This window comes from Phalacrocorax carbo, chromosome 5 (assembly GCF_963921805.1).
Source record: "Phalacrocorax carbo chromosome 5, bPhaCar2.1, whole genome shotgun sequence".
NCBI lineage: Eukaryota > Metazoa > Chordata > Aves > Suliformes > Phalacrocoracidae > Phalacrocorax > Phalacrocorax carbo.
In genome coordinates this window covers 50,538,592-50,556,998 of record NC_087517.1, presented here as the reverse complement: position 1 = coordinate 50,556,998, position 18,407 = coordinate 50,538,592, and the positions used below count along the sequence as shown (strand labels likewise).

Here is an 18,407-nt window from a genome sequence, read left to right as displayed (position 1 = left end):
GCAACAACCCTGTCCAGTCACATCCCAGACCCAAGAAAGCTATAATTCCTGTTGGTTACTTCCTTTTTAGCTTCCTTCCACATGCTTTACCAATCTCTTTATAATTAGGCCTCACTGCCTCAGGGATCTCCTCACTCCTGCTCCCTTACTTGCTCTCCAAAACTACCCTTTCCTACCCTCAGACCAACACCTCCTCCAGCAGAAGCAGCACAGAGCTCATGCTAATGAGCCCAGCTGAGCTTATGAGGGATTTGCTCAGTGCTTTGCCCATACCACTGGCACACCTTGCCAGCCTCCAACATCCTCTGAGAAAATGCGAGAGCCATCCTGCCAAAAGGGACAGGGTTGGCCACCTGCCGCCTCTGGCCACCCAGCAGGCTCACACAGCCCATCAGTCCGCATGCTACACCCATATTGTGCGCCTCGCTGGCAGATCATCAAAGCTAACAAGTTCTGTTTGCATTTTGCTCCGAGGTGACATGCCATGATTGCTAGTGCTGGGCAGGTGGGAGAAAATATGTGAGGAGAGAGGAGGATGACCAGTAGTGATAAAAGCCCTCCCATGGTGATGGAAGGGGGGTGGCTAAAGCACTCAAGGCTCAGGTGAAAAACTGAATGGGTTGGTGCCAAAACTTCCCTCCATGACTATGCTCTTTCCAGTAGGGCCACAGGGATAGTATGGAAGGCCCATCCTACTCCCAAGCAGCTTTGCCTAAGAAATGCTAATAGGATCAGTGTTGGGAATGAGATTAGAAAACTGAATTTGAACATTTTGTTTCAACTAAATAGATTAACTTGTGGGTTTGGTACAGCCAAACATCCATGTTCACCCTCAGGAGCATAACCATGAAGTCATTGTTCAGAAATGCTCCTTCCCTCTTAAAGCTACTTAGTTTTCACAATTTTAATAAGGTGTTGGGCTAAACATAAAGTCATTAAAATTCCTTAAACTGCTTTAGTCTCTCCTGTACTATGAGGAGGATAAAGGATTTTGTAAGGGTTATGGCTAAATCAGAGGTGTTTGTGTCTTGGCTGATCTTACTCTGCAAATATTCGTTTAGCGTAAACACAGCTGGGGACTTTTTGGTGCAAGGCACCCAATTGTCCCACTCTTTCTAGGTCTGTTTCCTAAGTGTAACTTGTCAGTGCAGATGAGTTAACTACAATCAGATTGAAACCAGTTTAAACTATGGCTTCAATTTATGCCTGAGGTTATCAAATAGCCAGATGTAACCAGTGGGGAGGTTCAGCACCAGACTGTGTACTGTACACAGATGCTCTCACTGCCTTGCAGGCACTGGTGCGTCCCTGCTCTTGTGGGGAAACCCAAGTCTGCAAAACTGGGCAAACTGGAAACAAGTAATTCTTCACCGGGTCACTCAGCTAGGTTCCCTCCTGCCCTGAAGGGGCAAAGGGAAGACAATGCATTGATAGGGACAGCCATGGTCGTCCTGGCAAAGCTGAAGCAGAAGCACAACCCACTTGCTCATGGTCTCATGTTATGGCTATGCAGCAGCAGCTAGTGGTGAAAGGCTGCTGAAGCCTGAAAAAGGTACAGTCCTGACTGCCCTCCTCTGATGTCACACCTAGCAATTTCAGAGCCACGGTATGAGCTGGCTTGGCAGGCTATGCCACTGCTTGGGAAGACAAGCTTGTTCTCCAAGGTGTGGCAGAGCTCCTGAGTCACAGCAGCCCTAGCAAATGTTCCCCCTGGCACCTGTGCAGTGGGGCTCACCAGCTTCAGGAGGTGGTAGCAGCTATGGCTGAGGGGTTAATGGTGCACAGTGAGGAAACATGCTCAGCATTGGTTGATGGGGTGATGGTGACTGAGCAGGCTGATTTTTTTTTTTTAATTTGCATACCACTTTATGTTGAGGAAGTGCCTGACTCAAATGATTAGAGGAATCCATCAGAAGTGGCTGCCTCTGGTAGTGCCCCAGGTAGCAGCCATCGCAAAGTTAAGATGCTGACATTTGTAATACTAGCAACAACCCATTTAGCAAAACACTATCAAGCTTCAAATTGTAGAGCATGCCTATATGTTCTCGGAGTTTCCCTGCCAGCAGTTAAATACTACAGCCACCCAAAGCAGGCTAGGTTTTGTGTTTGGGTTTCCCCCCTCCCCCCCCTCGATTTGCCTGTAATCATAGATATAGGAATGGTGTGGAGGTCTTCAGATTTGCACACAAGTCCCATGGATAAAGGACCGGGATTTCAGTATTTTGCCTCTGGTTCAGCTTACAGTATGACATTGGGCAAGCCACATAACCTCCTCATTTCCCCAAACTGTTCAGTAGTGCTTTGAGATCCTCCTTGTAGACATGAAGTGTTTTTACCTTGAGGTAGTAGCACCCTAGCATTACCAACTTATATGTTAATGGTAGTATCACCTGGACAGTTGTAGTTTTAAAAAATAATCACATAAAATCAAGATTTAGAAATATATTCATGGGAGCTCTATAAGACAAAAGCAGTGCCTGAGATGTCCCAAACCTTTCCAGAATTGAGATGGTGGTGATAAAGCCCTTGAAGATGAGACGTGTGCCAGTGCAAACATCATCCTGCCCCTTCTGACTTGAGATCCATCCCTTACACCAGGGCACATTTGCTCAGGATATAGGATATGTCAACAGCAGCACAGTTTAGCACTACTTCATTGTGAAGACAAGCTTTATGCTTGTGGAAACTATACTAGGTAGTTAACTATTTTACTGTAGTAGCTGTTCTGTACTCAAACTATTAATCACCTCTCCAGATACTGCCTCTGGTGCTTGCTAAAGGTTATAATTCCATCATACTTTTAACAACCTAGTTGCTTGTCCTGAGAATGCCATTTAACATGATACTCTCATTTATCCATTATTTAAACCCATAGACCATTCTTTGCTATTATGTCCCTGCTCACAGTTTCCAGTGCAATGTCTTTCCTACAGACTGTCATTGACAACTGACAACACAACCAGAACTGCCTCTATACGATTTATATTGTGAAATCTCCATTTGCTGTAGGCAGTGCAAGTACTAACTGCTAGAACGAGCAAGTGGCATGACATAAACAAACGAAACCAAAACAACAGACACAGTGAAAGAAAAGAAAAAGGAGACAGCGAAAATAAATGTGGAACAAATATAGTCTAGAGAGCTTTCTGGACCTAGCACCGGCTGAAATAATGGAAAAAAGAAACAATGGCCCATTTCATGTTGATTGTTTTGAGGATAAACACTTTTTTTGTAAATTTTACTAAATAAATCTGCTTGCATGAAAATGAAAAAAACAGGCTCTACACTCGGAGACCTAACTGTGCAACTCTGTGAATCAGCAAATACATTTCATGCTGCTGCATTTTTACCCTGTGTTTGCAACACATTAAGATCACATGCACCCATAATTGCTGCAGCTCTACTAACTTATTCAAGCAGAATAAGAAGATCATGATCTGAGCTGGCAGCCAACAATCTTCTAATGGAAGCAACCCACTGGGCCCACAGCTTGGGGAGGGCTTCTGTTCACAGAGGTTTTGTGAAATAAGGATGTGCTGTCGTATGCTGAAGGGTAACATGAGCAAGGATTGCTCTTAGTAGGGTAAAGCATTCTGTGACTCAATCTTTGGGAGAACCAGTAATGCCTACAGAAAGCACAGGAGCCAAAGCTTAGTCAACTGGAAGGAAAGACGTAGGAACAAAAAGAAAGCTGATGCCATGTCCAGCCTTTTATGCAATAGGCATTATGAAACCAAGCACCTGAGCAGCTGGCAAGAGTTTCTGCTGTGTGAGTGCCTGGACAAAGCACAAAGGCCAGGACATGTTAGCCTGTTTGCAGCTATTACAAATCTGATCGCTACCTTTTCTTCAGAAGCAATCATCTTAACCTGCCTTTCTGGATTTAAAGCAATAAAAACCAGAGGAACCCCAAGTAGTCTACATCCTACTTTAAAGTTCCTGAACACAACGCCTGTGTGAAGTGGAAGATGTGGATTCCCTCTGATCTGCAGGCAAAATTCAGTCCTTACTCTGAAAAGGAGGGTACACACAGAAAGATAAGCACACAACTTTACCTATTACGTCTTCCCTTTTCCCACAAAACAACTTGAAGATGTTTTATGCAGAGAAAGGCTCCCATTAAGAACCTACTCTTGCAGCCCAAGATTTGAGCCTGTGTCTTGCTTTACTCACTGTTTTTCCCTCCTGAAAGAGATGCTGCTCTCTGCAGCAGCACCTCAATATTTATGTCTCTTTGTAATACCAATAATTTTGTTTTAATGGGAGCAGATTTGATGACTTGCTCACTGATTTGCAGTAAAATGTAAGTACATCTGTACTGAGCTTAAATTTGTATGTCAGATGAGCAGGTGAAAGATGTGAAGGTACATTATTCAAAGTGGAGTTGCTTTATCCTAGATTGCTGATCCACAATGAAGTAAAGGAAATGTATTACTTTCCCCTTCCTTTAGTAAATGAAATAAACACAGCGATCTGTGCTACTCTGCAGTTTTAATGTGCTCACGTGAGGTGCCTGAAAGAACTACCCTATCACTAAACTATCCTTTCAGCTCTGTTGTTTCTTCCCCCATTGTAAATAAATACTTGCCTTCACTATGACATACCTATTTCTCTTCTTAAGCATATTATGACCAGTAACTGTCAGAACAAGTATATGTAAATACCAAAAAAAAAAAAAAAATCACCTCTTGCATGATTCACACTTAGAATCATAGAATCATTAAGGTTGGAAAAGACCTCTAGGATCATCAAGTCCAACCATCAACCCAACACTTACCCATTACAAAACAGAGCTCTCTGCCACCGTTCACAGAAAGTACATGCTACCCTCATAATGAGCAAGGCAAATGCTAGCATGATGGAAAATTAGCTTTGGTGAGCCTGGACTGCACCATACACCCTTCAGCTACTTGCTTGCACACATTGATGAAAAGCTGCTAATGCTACGCTGTCATGGTGCCTCAGTGCCCTGATGGAGCAAGCCTCCGAGAAAGGGTGTTTTACAGGTCCATGATGTCAACTGATAAGGAAAACAACAGGCTTTCCTGGCTCTGTTACTATATTGGGAAGAGATATGGAGAAGACAGGAGGTGTGGGAGCTGGGACTTGCAGACAGGCTGTCTCCCTTTGCTCTAGGAGGTGACTCCCCTCTCTGCATGGTGGCCCCTCCACACACCTTAAATCACAAATAGGCAGACATTTTATATACATAACCATCATCGACAACCCTAAACTTTAACACAAACAAGCACACAAAATGTGAAGGGCAGAACTGCCATGCTGGGTCAGGAGGCATGGTGGCTCAGGCTCAACAGAGCTGCCTTCGGCTGCACAATCCCTCCCCCTGGGAGGGGGACCCAAAACCAAGGTGGGTCTGGGGAGGGGGACCAAAAATAGTTGCAGGTGGCGACCAGGCCAGTATTGCTGCCCCAGGGTGCAACCAGACATTTTTGGCACCCCCCACTTTGCTGGTGGTGCTGCCTTTAACCAGCAGTCCACCCCAGCTCTTCAAGAGCCACACAGAGTGAAAACTAGTCAAAACCACCTTGAAAACAGGCAAAAGCCCACCAAAACCAGCTTTGCTGTCTACAGGTGAAGGGCTATTGACCACAGCTGGGTGGTGTCCTCCAGGGATGGGGATGTCATCCTGCCAGCGATATTTTGAAACTTGGATGGCTGCTCTGAGGGTTAGGGGCCAGCAGCAAGAGGGGTCACCACCATTTTGGGCAGAGGTAATATATGAGGCTTCATAAGGGAAGGCAGCAGGTACCCTGACTGGCTGGAATATGTTCATGCCTCCATAACAAAGAAAGACTGCATCGTGGGTGGTTTTTTTTGCCAGTTGTGAGGCACGCGAAGCCACCTGTTAAACTGTTTATCACGCGAGTTTTCAATCGGAGGAGGCTTAGAAAAGAAAAAAGTCCTGCTTGTGGAGAATGCGGGCATCGATCCCGCTACCTCTCGCATGCTAAGCGAGCGCTCTACCATTTGAGCTAATTCCCCTCCTCACTAGCACATTCCCTCCCCCTCCCCGCGCGCCGCCGGCTTGTTGTCAGGCAGTTTGGCGCCCGCACTGCCCCCCGAGGGGCGTGGCTCCACGGGCTAGCCAATGGCGAGGCACAGGGGTAAGGCTACGAGGAGATTGACACCACAAGCTCCCATCCCCTCCTGCCGCGGCCTCCTGCCGGCTCCGAGCGCCTCAGCTCTGGATTGGGTGCAAAGGGTTTATTTTTAAAAGGAACCTGCTCCTTCTATTGGGCGAGGGAAATGTCTGTCAGGGTGACGTTACCTTGTTGCTAAGTTGGGAAGCGAGATGCACCCGCCCCTTGCGTTGACTGGCCAGCAGGAAGCCGAGAGCCCGTCCCCATCCCCTTTCAACCCTGTTGCAGTCGCGCAGCTGAGTGACTGACACCCGCCGGACTGCCAGTGAGAGGCCGGGTTCCGCACATCGCCCAATAGAAAGGGGCGAGCCGAGGAGGAGGGTGGTGTCGGGGCCATATGATTGGCAAGTGGGGCGGAGCGAGAGGAGGGCTCGCAGGAGCTGATATGTCCGCCATCTTGGAGCGTCGGTGATGGTGGCGAGCGGTGGCTTTCCCGCCTGAGTGGAGGCAGCCGGGGGCCTGTGGCGGGGGAGGACGCGCTTGCCGAGGTACGGGCCACGATAGCGGCGAGCTCTCCCCGCCACCGCTTCGGGAGTGGGCCGGCGCTCCACTGGCGGCTGGGGCCTGGCTCACCTCCGCGCGGGGGGCTCCGGACACTCCTCATGCAGGGCCTGGCGTGGTCAGGCCGGGGGCTGCTGTGCGCGGAGTCCCCCTCTCACACGCCCCCTCTGAGCCCGCGGTCCCCCGGCCAGGCGCGGTGTCCCGCGGGGTGCCGCGGGCCTGGGCGCGGCGGGGAAGGCCCGCGCCACTCCGGAGGCAGCTCTGCCCGTCCGCCGCCTCTTTCTTCCCGCGGTCGTGACGCTCGGTTCTCTGGCAGCTGCTCCGGAGCCGCCTCCTGGCGTCTGTGTCGCTTCGCCCCGGGTGGGGAGCCGGCCGGGGGGGGGTAGGGAGGCCGCTGCCCTTCCACCGCAGCTTTCGGGCGCGGGGTGCTGGCGGCCGGGCGCGGCGCGGGGCGGAGCGGCGGGGGGTGGCGGGCGGCGCGTCGTTCCCCGGTGGACCGGAGGGGCTCTGAACTGGGTGTTTTGTCGAGATAGGGGAAGCGGCCTGCGCTGCTCCGTCTCCCGGCAGGCACTTGTGCTGCTGCTGTAACTTACAGAACTTTATTCTGGTCACTGCTATTTTTCGGCTAATAAAACAGATAAGCTTCGCTGATAGCTAATTTTGCATTCACTTTTCTTCTTTAAAATTAGTGTCTCAGTATTTCTGTGAGGGCACTGCCCTTTTTAAAATCTTTTTGTTTGTTTGTTTCTTTTTGGGGGGGGGGTAGGTTGTGTGTGTTTTGTTTGTATTTTTTAACAAAGCAGCTTCTTTCAATTAGAATATTTTTAAGAGCATAGCAGTGTTTGGGTAAGCTTTAACTGCTGTTAAATACATTTGGCAAAATCTGACTTTGAATCTGCCAGTTCTATTGGTTTTGTTTTGCTTTAGTTGCCAAGAACTTCTTGAAGTGTAAGAAGGAATTAGTGTTGTAGTTTTGTGTCTTGTATGACAAATACAACTGGGGCTAAAGATCATCTTTGTCAGGATAAACGTTATTTAAGTTGGAACAGCAGGATACTTTGAATAGGTGTGTTGCTATTTTAAAAAGTGCTCTGAGTGGAAGAATACAGAAAACTTAGAAGTGGGTGGATAGCTCTAGGAACTGTTCCTTGTGAGGTGTTGACAACTTAAAAATGAAAGGTTGTATTACTGCTAGTGATATTACTTAAGTTTAAAATCTCCTTCAGTGGAAGGAGTCTAAATGTACTCCAACAGTGTACACTGATGAATATTAAGCTGGTTTAAAATTTCCAGGTGGCATATAAAGTACCTTGTGAACTGCATAAATACATGTGTGCTGCTTTATATTTTTTCTGAAATGCTGAAAGATGGGAATTCTCCCTGTTTCAGTTTTCCAAATAGATTACTGCAGTTATTTGAACGGCAGTGTGTATTTTTGGTACAACATACATTCTAGTAAGAGTGTGTAGTTACTTAGCTCTGTGTTATTTATGTTTTCAGTAGTGAGGCATGGGCTAATTGTAACTTGCAAGAGTCTTTATTATACAAATATAAAAGAACACTACAGGCTTATCTTTCAATATATAACTTATTAATGAGACTTAATGCAAATTTGATATCCAGTCCGCATTTATTTCTTGACAGTTTGTAGTTCTAAGTACTTGTTCACCTAAGTAATTTGTTTCCTCCATCTATGATATTGCTTGAACGTAGGTGATGCTTCTCATTTGCTTTCTGTGTGAAAAGCAGAATGCCTATGCAGTATTGAGTCCTGCACTTCCTGAGTTACTAAAGTAATTTATCTTCTAATACTACTAGAAGACTTTATTTTGGCCAGAAGAATTGCTGAAGAGGCCTGTTTACAATGAACTTAAGGGAAACACTGAATGAAAGTGGAAGTTGTAGTTTAGAAACTTGGGAAAAGCAGCCTGTTTAACGGGAATGTCTTTAAGGCAGTGCATTATAGCTTCCTTGCAAGCAAGTTAGATTTATATGTAAAATGCTGTGACTGCCATATCTTTGGATTCTTTTAAGTATAAATCAACTAGCCATTATTATTCCCTTATGGAATTAAAGATATTAAATAGTTTGTATCTCTCTTTGCAATACTGCTTGGAAACTGTTTGCTCTACTTCTGTTGACTAGCTAAAGTGAGAAAATGTGACTGTTTCCTTCAGAACCCTTCTCTGGCGCTTAACAGAGGTGATGCTATGGCCCATATACCAATAAGATGATTTTCTAAGTGTGAAATTAAAGTGAATTAATAGAACGGAATCCGAATTTAGCAGTATTAAAGCAGAAAATTATGTATGTAGTTGGTATTAACAGATGGTTATAGAGGGGACTGTCTTGTTATGTCTCAACAGCTTTGCTTCTCTACTCAGCTTAAGCTTGAAATACATGTACTATGAAATGCAGAAGAGCTGACTGAAAAACAACCAGTATGGGATTGAAACAGTCAGAAGGGAGAAACCCTTTGAAGAAGTGTCTTGTCCAATTTCCTTTCTCTCCATTGATGTCCCCTTTTGACAAAGAGCTTAAAAAGCCTTGAAATATTAAAACTGCAGTTAAGATCACTCTGTATCAGTATATTGAAATAAGACACTTTGAGTCTTCACTTTCAGTGTTCCAGCATACTACACAATATATTCATTAGTAGGAAGCTTGCATATTCACTTCTCACACCTAACTGTGTTAATTTACGGCCTTTGGAAGTTATGATGGAAACAGCTTTTCTGCTTGGACAGAAGAGGCACTAGTATGAGCTTAGCGATCTGTTTCTGTAGTAAGGTAGGATGTCTTAAACATATTGTCTACCATCTAGATTCGGCTCTCATAGTAGCACCTTCATCTCTGACCCTAAAGATTGCTGTGTACTCTGTTGTTTCAGTGCCAGATTTAGGAGTAATGTATTACCTCAAAGTAGACACCACATCCAAATTCTAGAAGACCAGATGTCTGATTGGGTTGTCCTAAGAGCAAGATATGGAGCCATTAGTTTTGGCAAAACTTTCCACAATAATAAAACAAGTAGGGATAAATGAGAAATAATGTCTTGTTTGTCTCATCTTATTTTGTCAAGTTGGAGGAAGAGAGCAAAGAACTCTGTAAACTATTTGGTGATCACATTTGATCCTGGTATATTTTTTTGGGTGGGAGGCAAGCCTGAAAGATCAATCAGAAAATATGTAGAGAATGTGAACATAGTGTTGAAAGCTTTGTCTAGCATGTTTAATTGTGTTTTTGTGGTGTGTCAGGGTGCCAGCATCTGTTTTAGAAACCATATGCTACTAAGCAACTAAAGTAAAATGTTTTTCTACTCTTGGATATTATATGCAGCTCTATAGCTAGCTTGGGACACTTCTCAGGAAACGGGATAGACTGAATTGCTAGGATCAGGAAGACATTTGGTATAAGCTGTTAACAGCTTGCTTGTTTGTGGAATAGTTCTTCACACAATATTGGGAAAAAATCTGTTACTGTAAAATAGAAGACTCTTTATGATCTTTGTTTATTTAATGAAGTGCCAAGAAGCGTGTTTGAGGTGGTATATGTGATTTGGAATGGGTGAAAAAGTTCCCAATGACCCACCCCTCTGACTATTCTTTCTTCTTGCAGTTACTCTGTATACTCATCCCCCTAATCCTGTTAAATGAATGTATCTTTTCCTCTTCCATGAGGCTTAAAATGGGATGCTTAGTGCCAGAATCTATGCAATATGTCACATGCCCGCAGTGGAAAAGAATACCAAAAGGACCTCAACGTACAGCTGTACGGAACTATGAAGCTGTAATACACTCTGCTGGAGTGGTGGTATATAGAATCGGTAAGGTTGGAAAAGATCCTTAAGATTGAGTCCAAACATAAACCTAACACTGCTAAATCTACCACTACACCATGTCCCTAAGTGCCACACCTACATGTCTTTGAAATACCTCCAGGGATGGTGACTTAACCACTTCCCTGGGCAGCCTGTTCCAATGCTTGACAGCCCTTTTGGTGAAGAGATTTTTCCTAATATCCAATCTAAACCTCTCCTGATGGCACTTGAAGCCATTTCTTCTCGTTCTATCGCTAGTAACTTGGGAGAAGAGACCAACACCCACCTTGCTACAACCTCCTTTAAGCTGTAAAGAGTGATAAGGCCTCGCCTCAGCCTCCTCATCTCCAGACCAAATATCCCCAGTTCCTTCAACCTCTCCTCATAAGACTTCTTCTCCAGACCCTTCATCAGCTTCCTTGAGCTGCTGGAGTGTGTCCAGAGAAGGGCAATGTGTTTCTTGTAGTGAGGGGCCCAAAACTGAACACAGTATGTGAGATGTGGCCTCACCAGTGCCAAGTACAGGGGCACAATCACTTCCCTACCCCTGTTGGCCGCCTTGGCCACACTGCTGGCTCATGTTCAGCAACATATTGAATATGTTGTTAGGCATCTTGGCAAAACAGCTAAGATCATCTATGAAATTGGTAGTGAGGATTTGGTTAAAGATATGAAGGGAGGTGGAAATGAGTAAAAAACATGTATGTATGCACAAGCATAACCCACCCCATAGTGAGATTTGAGGGTTAGTTTCCTTGGCGGAATTTTTGAGAGCATTCCCATTTCATTTTTAATGAGATGATAAGTGTTTATATACAGTCTAAGTTGTGCATCTGCAAGGAACATGAAGTATATAGTCTCCATCCTGTGTCCACTGGCTCTTCTGGAAAATAAGCAGTCAAAGACTGTAGGCCAACTCTTGTCAGTTGTGCCAAAAGATAATGTTAAACATAAGCCTTTTTATGATGACCAAGCAGGTCCTGGGTGAGGATTCTGAAAAGGCCATGTGATTTCTAGTTTGGTAACAAAACATGGTTGGGATTGAGGATGGAAAATTCAATTTTTTTTTAAAGTGAAAACTAGTGTATTTTTCCCTCGGTTTATTAAATATGTTCTAGAATATAGCAATTCCAGGACTAAAAGCGTTCTCATTGTTATTATATTTCAAGAGTATCCTAGGCTTCTTGTACCCCTGCTATGCAGTGGCACAGTCCCTTCCTTCAGTGACCATAGGCAGAACTTCTAACTGGATCCAAGTATATAAAGTAAGATTCTATTGTGCAGGTTTAACTTATAGAGGTTTTAGGAATGAATCTCATTATTTCCCAAACTAATAGTAGAGAGGAAGACACTTTCTGTAAATCTATGCATAAGACCCTAGTCCCTGGTTAGGTGATGCATACTTCTCACTCGTAGTAGTGCCCTAACTGATAAATTAATCAAAAACAAGTTAATACAATTCCAAGTAGTACTTTATATGGTGGCTTGTAGGCAATGCTAGTACAGATGTGACTACATCTTTTCTTTATTGTACTGTAACTGGTTTGAGTGGTTGAAATTGAGCAGAAAACAAGAGAGTAATAGATGTTTCTAAAGGCTTGGTTTGCTACAAATTGATATTACTTCAATGCCACTTGCATTGTGAAAGGAGTATCAGCCACTGCTACCACAGGGTGGAATTTTGTGTCTTTGTACCGGAGTGGTTATACAGTTAGTGTTTCTCATATAGAAACTGCAAAAATACAATGCGATTTGCTTTTGTGTAAGTATAGTGGAAATCAAGCCTTGTGGAGCTTTTTTCTTTGAGGGTTTTTTTTCCTGAGAGTTACACTAGGGCAAAAATCATAGGCAAGGTCTTGGTGGAAAACTCTTCTTTTTTTGAAATGCACAGTAACCTTACCTTTAAAGCAGATGTAGGTCTCACTTCATATTTGGTTCGTTCTTACCATGTACTACTTTGACCAGCCTCCAGTCTAAAGAGCTCAGCTGGAAGCTTTAGGACTGGTTTGAACTACAATAATTCACATTACTACTTCTGTTACTGCCTTGACAGACTTGCTAGATATCCAAGTGTCTTTGGAGGCTAACTCTTCTAGAAAATACTAAGTAATGAATTACATTTGTTTGAGAAGTTTAGCTGCTGTCACCAAACATCTTGAAAAAAAGGTGGAAAGTTTAGAGACTGCTAAAACAAAGCTGTAGTGGTGGCAGGAGCAGACCCACTTCTGGGTAGGTGGGTTTCCTGCTGATGTTGTAAGTGGCTTGTATCTACAGGAAACTAACTTCCATTTTGTGTTGATATTGTTCAGCATGCATTCCAGATAGAAGTCCATTTGAAAATTGTGACAGTGTAGGGGTTGTATTCCCATCTTCTGTGTTTACCCTCCTGTGTTCTTTCTGGAGGTTATGAAGGAGGAATTTGTTACTGCTCATGGCAATTCTGAGGGCTAATTTTGTTAAGTGTTGTTTTTTTCCCTGCCTGAGAGTGACACCTCTAGAAATTAGACTGAACTGGCTGTGAAGTAGTCAGCTCTTCCTTTTGACTGTGACAAGCAAGCGTTCATCAAAGGATCCTTCTATGTGTGTACTTGATGCTGATGATGGGCTCTTTGTTATAGCTTCAAGCCACATTAATGGCAAAAAAATATTGTATGCTGAACATTGTATTTAGATGAAATTTGTCGTCTGAAGGAGGTGATAAAGATAACATTAGTGAGTGGTCTGCAGTTCTTAATGGTCAACATAAAAATGTAAATGTGTATTTTCATGGTACTTGCCTTTACTGTAATGATTAGTGTGCTGTCTTCTTAACAAGTTGTGCTTCAAAGAAGGGAAGTGGAGGAAAGTTTAAAGGCAGTGCAGCTAGAAATCCAGTAGTTGGTGAAAGATGGTATAAGACCACTGCACAACTTGTTGACCTCTGCAGGTTGTAAGAAAAGATAATTGTCATGGCTGTGAGTCAGTAGCATTCAGTGCTTAATTTTAATTAACTGTTAGATGCTCGCAAAACTTTAGAATTCCTTTTGACATACTGAGTCCTTCTTGTTGCTTTACTAGTGATGTTATGGGATGTATGTCCCCATTTAAAAGGGATCTGTTCTGCCATCAGATTTTGAAAGCTGTGTCTGTAATTCTGTAGCTTTGTTTTCTGGGCTAAGGTTCTCTTCTAATGTCACTTATAATCCAACAGTTTATAAATTTCACTGTGAGACCAGTAATGTGTGATTGGGGTTGGAACTTACAACTTTACTCTTTCTCAACCCATTAGAGATGTTTACCTGTTTTTATTTCTCAGTAGTTGTGCCAGGTGCAGTTGTCTATTAAAATGATTTCAGTCATAGATGGGCATATAGGTTTTTCTCCTGTGGGTGTCTGGTCCAGTATGCTCTCCTGCTGTATTTAAGTATTATTTATTTTTAAAGAAGCAGCCACACCTAGCTTGGATGCTGTGCTTCAAAAATGCACTTTATAAATAAAAATTAATCACTAACTCTGCAGATACTGAATAGGGAACTTAGTTTCCCGAATTGGAATTGTAGAGATGAGACATTGAAGGCAGGCAAAAAAAAAATTTCTGAACCAAGATGATCAAAGGAGTGGGAAGCCTGATATACAAGGATAGGCTGGGAGAACTGGGCTTGTTCAGCCTGCAGAAAAGGAGGCTTAGAAAGGAATCTCATCACCATGTGCCAGTACTTACGGGGCAGCTACAAAGAAGTTGGAGACTCCCTTTTTACACGGAGTCACATGGAGAGGACAAGGGGGAATGGACACAAGTTGCTCTTGGGGAGATTCCGATTGGGCACCAGAGTGAAATTTGTCACAGTGAGGACAGTCAACTATTGGAATAATCTCCCCAGGGAGGTGGTTGGATACCTTCAAGAGTCATCTGGACAGGGTGCTGGGCCATCTTGTCTATACTGTGCTCTTCTGAGAAAGGTTGGACTAGATGATCCCTGAGGTCCCTTCCAACCTGTGATTCTGTGAATCTCTTCTGTATGTGGGTGTCTAAAAAAAAAAAGATTCAAAGCCTGAAAAGCATATAGGTTGTTTGATATCTTTTTCTAGTATAGGAAACACCTGTGGGTGTCTATCTTTTTCATTATAGGAAACTGGCTTCCTTTTAGGGCATAACAGAAAGCAATGATGTTAATGCTAGTACGATAGCTTTTTCTTTGAAATACACTGGTCTAATCCTCCCCTTCTTTGAACTTGGAAATTCTGAAGTTTAACTCTCACTCCTCAGAAAAATATGCTAGCTGTAAGGCTGGAGACTAGAATGCAGTGGTGTTGTGTTTTTCCCCTCCCACGTTGAAGTTGTAGCCCCATGCAGCCAAGAATGAAATTATTGATAGAGTTACAAATTTTCTATTGTATCTGGTACTGATCTTGTCTTCATGAGAGGGAGGGATTACAGGTTATCTCAAGGTCTATAATTTCTTTAATTTATTGGAGATTGTGAAGATTAAGGTCTTCCCTGGATATGTGAATTGGTAACTATGATGTTATATAGTGGAACTACTAAGCAGCAGAATGCAAGTAAAAATGGTAAATGTGTTTTACTGTTAAGTGGGTTTTTGTAGAGAGAAGTGATCTCAATTTTTTCTTTAATTATAGGAAAAACTGCAAACAACAGCCAGTGAATTCATCCACCCAAAACGAAAAGCAAACTGGCAGTTGAAAATAAAGTTGGAGAGGCAAAGAGATGAAGTTGTCTCTTTATTTTTTAATTGCCGATAAACCACCTGTAAACTTTTGTTTCTAGACTTTCAAGCATTTTAAACTAAGTTAATTTCTGTGCCACTTGCCACACTAGTGACATGACTTTATGGAATGGAGATAAGGCTTATTTGACAAAATCTGTGTGGAACCTAAGACGTTACTTAAAAGGACAGAAGGCTGCTATGGTTTAACCCCAGCTGGCAATTAAGTACCACCTAGCCACTTGCACACTATCCCCTGGTGGGATGGGGGAGAGAATTGGAAGGGTAAAAGTGAGAAAACTTTTGGTTGAGATAAAGACAGTTTAATAGGTAAAGTAAAAGCTGTGCATGCAAGCAAAGCAAGGAATTCTTTCACTGCTTCCCATGGGCAGGCAGGTGCTCAGCCGCCTCCAGGAAAGCAGGGCTCCATCATGCGTAACGGTTACTTGGGAAGACAAACACCATCACTCCAAACATCTCCCCCTTCCCCCTCCTTCCCCCTCCTTCCCCCAGCTCTATATGCTAAGCATGATGTCATATGGTATGGAACATCCCTTTGGCCAGTTGGGGTTAGCTGTCCTGGCTGTGTCCCCTCTAAGCATCTTGTGTAACCCCGAGAGCACTTGCTGGTGGAGTGAGAGGCAGAAGAGGCCTTGACTCTGTGTAAACCCTGCTCAGCAGTAATGAAAACATCCCTGTATTATCAACAGTGTTTCTAGCACAAATCCAAAACGTTGCCCCATATTAGCTACTGTGAAGAAAACTTTATCCCAGGCAAAACCAGTGTAAGACTTAAGTTCAGGTCTTAAGTAATTTGACTTAAGTTTCTGCTCAGCAAGGTATTGCTTTTTAGGGCTAAATCATGTAATGCTGTTATAAATTATATATAAATAAAATTTACCATTTTAATTAAAGTTCTGAGCTAGCATTTAAAATTGCTTGCTTTCTTTGAAATTTTGTTCCTCAAATCCCTTGAGTAGGCATAGGGCACAGAAGTATCAATGTAGTTTTCAGTTACTATAAAGTATCGGTGTGGTTTTTGGCAACTATTTGTCTTGCACTTGAACTAATTATAACATTGTTATTTCAGTAAATCCTAGTTAAAGTAACACTTCTTGGTGAAAGTTGAGATCTCTTCCTGTAGTGGGAGAAAGCTGTTCACAGATATATTGGTAGGTAGAGAAGGGATTTATGGGAATGAATGGATGCTAGAAGTATTTTGGTGAATTACTATGTAGCCCTGTCTTGAAATGGCATGAAGAAAATGAGAGCGGAAACATAGCCAATTGAAATAAGGGTCATTCTGAAACAATGTTGTATCCCTAAACTGTGGTGTGTTGCTTGAATGGCTTTTTTAAACTCTGTTTGCATGCATATATTAGTGCGCTTACAGTATTGCACAGGTGATGACCACTGAAGTGTAAAGACTTGGAATATGAAAGTAATCTCCCTTTGAAAGCAATTTTCTTAAGAAATGCTACTAAATCATTGAGGTAGACTTGCTCTGTAGTTTGCCACTTACAACTACAGTAGAGTTTTGAAAGGCACTGTGTAACAAATGTCCTTTTCTGATGTTCCAGAGAGAAGCACTGAAGTAGAGCTTTAAAAAGATAATTTTGAAGATTACGGAGAAAACAGAGTAGGTTGGTCATTTCTGTATAAAGCTGTGGCTTTCTCTTCGTAAGTAGGGTGCGTCTTGCAGTTGGAAGAAAGTGGCTTATTCTGTTAGGCAATCTTGATTTTTCTAGTGTTGTCCACCAAAATAGGAGAGTTCCATTGGGAAAACGTAATCTGTTCAGCGGAGGCACTAGAGGCATCTGCGCCTGAAAAATATGATGTAATTGCAATGTGCATAGTTTGTAAAATGCAGCACAGCAAAACTCAGGTTACCGAAGTAGTTTGCTCCAAAATATAAATTATCTGGGGGTTGGGGAAGGGGGAAGAAAGATTAATATTAACTTAATAGCCACTTCACTCTTTTATGTGCAAAATGCTTTGCTAGTGATCTTTCGTTATTTTGATGGGTTTCTAATTTCTAGAACTTATTTTTGCATATACCCAAATAAAAATTGTAGTAATTAAATCTAGGTGATATTTGGTGTATTCTTATAATTCAAAGCAGTTTTTCCTTAGTTTTGTATGCTGAGTATTTCGGAAAAGTAAAGCTAGCCATGCTTCAAAACTTTGGCAGGCTCCCAGAGGCTGCTGACTTCCATTTCTGAACTGCAAATGATCTTAAGTACCTTTTTTAACAAGACTAAGATTTTTGCATAAAAAAGAAAGCTCTTAATAGACTTGAATGCACTGTCCATACAGAAAGAACACTCTGGTGTTCTGATTAGATGTTGCTGAAGTAAGCAGCTTTTTTCTACCTCCATAGATGCACCTTGAAATTTGGTATGCATCCAACTTTCAATGTCTCATCAATGTGGCGAGGAGGAGGATGAACTTGTTTATCTGAGCAGTTAAAAGTTGTTTAGAGAAAATAGGTATGTTTGCATGGTACACTACAGTGCCTTGCTAGAAATGTCCAAGTCAGTTATGCATATGCTTTTGTTCAGTGTGCCATGCCAAGTAGTGATTTGGGTTCAGAAGCTGGGTGGCCGGTTAGCATGCTGTTGTACTTGGGTTAATTAAGGGAAGTGAGAGACTGGACTGAGTAGCTTTGGTCCCACAGTGTCTGATGCAGCTGTATTACCTTCTAATAGCACTGCTTTTGGTACTACCTTAGGGAACTCTTAATCATACTATTGCCAAGTGTTGGTAAGCATGTTAAAGCAGTAGTCCTCTCATCTCCAGCCTGCTTTTTTTCAGCAATGTTCCATCTGTTTGGGGCAGAGTGGGTGAAATGCTGAAAGTTAAAGCTGTGGCTCAAGTCATGCACAGCACCAGTGCAGCCATGGTAACTGTATCCCTGTGATCTAATGGTAGTGTCTCAGACTTGTAAAAAAAAAAATATTCAAACCCACACACTTTGAGAGTCCTAACTGGGACAGAATAGAATAAATGCTTAAGAAACCTCTGCTAAAATTCTTATATTTAACCTTAAGGTTGTCTCCTTAAGTTACAATAGCTTTTCCTTAAATGTTCAAACAAAAAAGTGTTCTGCTGACTCAGTTGGTCAGCATTACTGATTTTTTTTACATTTCCACAGCTGTAGTGTGAGTCCTGAATTCCTATACTTGCAGATTATCAGGTGGTTGAGAACAGTAGAACTGATGT

General features: G+C 42.8%; 1 protein-coding gene and 1 non-coding gene across 4 annotated transcripts in view; one reads left to right on the top strand and one right to left on the bottom strand.

Moving 5' to 3' along the window:
• Positions 1-5,930: 5,930 nt before the first annotated feature.
• On the bottom strand, positions 5,931-6,003 carry TRNAA-AGC (transfer RNA alanine (anticodon AGC)). The gene has a single exon. It is a non-coding gene; the product is annotated as a tRNA-Ala (tRNA).
• A 503-nt stretch (positions 6,004-6,506) lies between these two features.
• PPP6R3 (protein phosphatase 6 regulatory subunit 3) overlaps positions 6,507-18,407 on the top strand; it is a 67,067-nt gene continuing 55,166 nt past the window's right edge. The window contains exon 1 of one of the 3 annotated variants that reach the window (XM_064452374.1): positions 6,507-6,649. The gene's annotated coding sequence lies outside the window, so the exon portion shown is untranslated. The remainder of the gene's footprint in view (positions 6,650-18,407) is intronic. The other 2 variants (XM_064452368.1, XM_064452369.1) reach the window with 2 other exon arrangements.